We start from the raw sequence: 3110 nt of genomic DNA on the forward strand, positions 1-3110 counted from the left end.
CACAGGCTAGCAATAGTGAGAAACTGATACCACCCACAAGACTTGGGAGACCTGAACCAGCTACAGAGAAGGCACCCAGCAGATGCCGTCATTGTTGAGGAAACCAGCTGCTGCCAGTGATGTAGTGTAAAGACAGGGAAGCAATATCCCAACATCTTTCTCCTGTCCTGCTGGTGTCTTCTGTTGGCCAAACCCACCTGGAAGACAGCCAGCAGGTAGACAAGGAAGATATGGTAAGAAAAGATCAGCCTCTTGGGCACAGAGCAGGCAGAGCAGACAATGGATGGAAGAGACAAAGCAAGTGGGGAAACAGAGAACAACCAACATAGCTGAGAAAGTCAACCTTTTGATATTGGTTTGAAGTCTTAATACCAGCCCTTATCTACACTATAGATAACATCCTTCCCTTCTTGGGGGGAAAATGGAATTATCTGTCTAATGCTGATAATTTCTATCAAACTACTTATTTCCTATGTCCACTGTGAATTCTTCATGCCTCATCCAACCTACTTTATCAATGGAAATTGAAAACCTAAACAGTATAAAGCTGATGAACTTTTTATTTTTCCTCTTTGTCCAGTTCCTTTATTGGGGGCAGGGCACCCAGAAGAAGCCCTCCGTTCCCCAAACCCAGAGCCAAAAGGGGTTGGCACGCTCCCTCCCAGCCTAGTCCTTGCGTAACTGTCCATGGGCAACTCCTCTGCCTTGCATCTTCAGGCCATGTCAAGTAGAGGTGTCCATCTCAGGGACCTCAGTGGACACTTCTGTGGGCACTGCTAGCCGCCTGGGGGGCACATAGGATCCCATACCCGCTGCCCTCTCCGCCTCTTCCTGACTGTAGGGCTCGACGCTCAGCTGCTTCCGCCTTTTCTTGTAGTCTTTGGATCGGAAGTGGGTCTTCAGATTGGTGGAATCGATGAAGTACCTCACGCAGACCAGACAGCGGTGCAGGCCGCCCCCTGGCAGGTGGAGGTCGGGCTCGGCGTCTGGGTCGGGCTGGGGCCGTGCGGGTCCCAGAGGCTGCAGCTCGCGGTGAATCTCATCCAGGTCCGGCCGCCGCCGCTTCGCCTTCATCTGCCGGGCTAGAGAGTGCGCTCGGTGCCTGTCCCGCGGGAGCGACCCATGGCCAGAAACAGCCCGGCCGGCCAAGGGGCCAGGAGCAAGGGCGTGAGCACACGTGTGAGCGCTTCCGGGCCGATCCGAACGTTTTTAATGTCTATTTTTTCATATTTGAATTTCATCTATTTTAGGGAAAGCAACTCAGGTTGGTTTGCAAAGGTGAATATTTTTCAATATTGTTAAAGCATGCGTCGTGTGTAGTGACACTGAAGTCCTATCAAGTGCTCAGGTGTCTTCAGCTCGATGCCACAAATATTTATTGAGCCGTCTACTATCTGCAAGGAAGGCATCATAAGGAATTCAAAATTGAATTACTGATGGTATTTGCCTCCCTCACACCAGCATCTGAAGACAGAGGATGATAAATGTTCTTATAAAGATTAATTCTGGCAGTACTCTGAGAGGGCTGCAGGAAGTGGGACTTACTAGAATTTGAAAAGATGCGTAAAACTTTGGTGTCATTTTGTGAGGATGAGGAGTTGGAAAAATACTTGAATGACAGTCCCTTCCAAAACTCATGTTGAAATTTGATTGCCATTGTAACATTGAGGAGGTGGGACCTTTGAGAGGTGATTGGGCCGTGAGAAATGGATGAATTCCCTTATTGTGGGAGTGGGTTCATTATTAAGAAAGAAAATTTGTTATCAACAAGTGAGTTCCACCCCCTTTTTGTTCCACCCCCTCTCTCTCTCTCTTGCTTTCTCTCCCCCTACCTTCCATCATGTGAAAACACAGCAAGATGGCCCTCACCTGATGCCACAGAAGGGCCCTAATATTGAACTTCACAGCCTCCAGAATTCTGAGTCCAAAAATTTATGTCCATTATAAATTACCCAGTGTATGGTATTCTGTTATAGCTGCACAAAACAGAGCTAGACACTTCAAGTGAAGGAGACATAATTTTAGTTGAGCTACTTTCTCAGACCAAAGACTTGTAAAGTCAACACAAGTCAATAACTTTAGTAAAGAATCTGATGGGAGGCCGGGCGCTGTGGCTCAAGCCTGTAATCCCAGCACTTTGGGAGGCTGAGACGGGCGGATCACGAGGTCAGGAGATCAAGACCATCCTGGCTAACCCGGTGAAACCCCGTCTCTACTAAAAAATACAAAAAACTAGCCGGGCGAGGTGGCGAGCGCCTGTAGTCCCAGCTACTCGGGAGGCTGAGGCAGGAGAATGGCATAAACCCGGGAGGCGGAGCTTGCAGTGAGCTGAGATCCGGCCACTGCACTCCAGCCTGGGCGACAGAGCGAGACTCCGTCTCCAAAAAAAAAAAAAAAGAATCTGATGGGGAAAATAATGATGGCAAATACTAACCTCTGACAAATTTGAAATACGGTATCTGGGTTAAATTAATACATAAACATCTCCCCTGTCAGAGCTGCAATTACACCTCAGATTCATAGTTCCTCATGTAAAACATTCTCAGTGCCAAACACCTATATTTGAGAAACAGTTTTGAACAGTTTTGAAAGTAATAAAAAACTCTTCAGACAAAGGAGGAAATGGCAATTTCGTTTCAGTTTCAACTCCAGCTCCGCACTGCTCCAGTAAGGAAAATTGCAGAAATAGAGAGTGAGGATTGAATTTTCCTTGATGGTTATCAATCCTGTCATAAGAATTTATGGGAGAGTAAAAACCATTGAAGCCAAAAGGAGCTATTATAAGAATGGAGTCTCTTTTTATTTTAGTTTGAGATTGCATTTTTAAAGACAATTCCAAATGAAATGCTAAATGCAATAACAGGGAAACATAATTTTTAAAATTTCTCTCGAGTTGTAATAGATGTGAATTACCACCAGCAACTCACATTAACCAGACACAACCCCAACTGAATGGTAACAATTATTATAATACATAGAGCATTACTATGATTCAGTCATGGTTCTAAGTGTTTTCAATAACCCATTTAACAGATGAAGAAAGTGAGGCACAGAAAAATTAAGTAACTTGCCTAGGGTCCACAGCTACTAGGCTATTAGGGTTGCCAGAC

The 3110-nt window shown here is 45.8% G+C and overlaps 1 pseudogene; it reads right to left on the bottom strand.

Annotated features, from left to right (window-relative positions):
• Positions 1-548: 548 nt before the first annotated feature.
• On the bottom strand, positions 549-1124 carry LOC103216120 (zinc finger protein 593 pseudogene; annotated as a pseudogene).
• Between the last annotated feature and the right edge of the window lie 1986 nt (positions 1125-3110).

The sequence above is a fragment of the Chlorocebus sabaeus genome, chromosome 9 (assembly GCF_047675955.1).
Source record: "Chlorocebus sabaeus isolate Y175 chromosome 9, mChlSab1.0.hap1, whole genome shotgun sequence".
Classification (NCBI taxonomy): domain Eukaryota; kingdom Metazoa; phylum Chordata; class Mammalia; order Primates; family Cercopithecidae; genus Chlorocebus; species Chlorocebus sabaeus.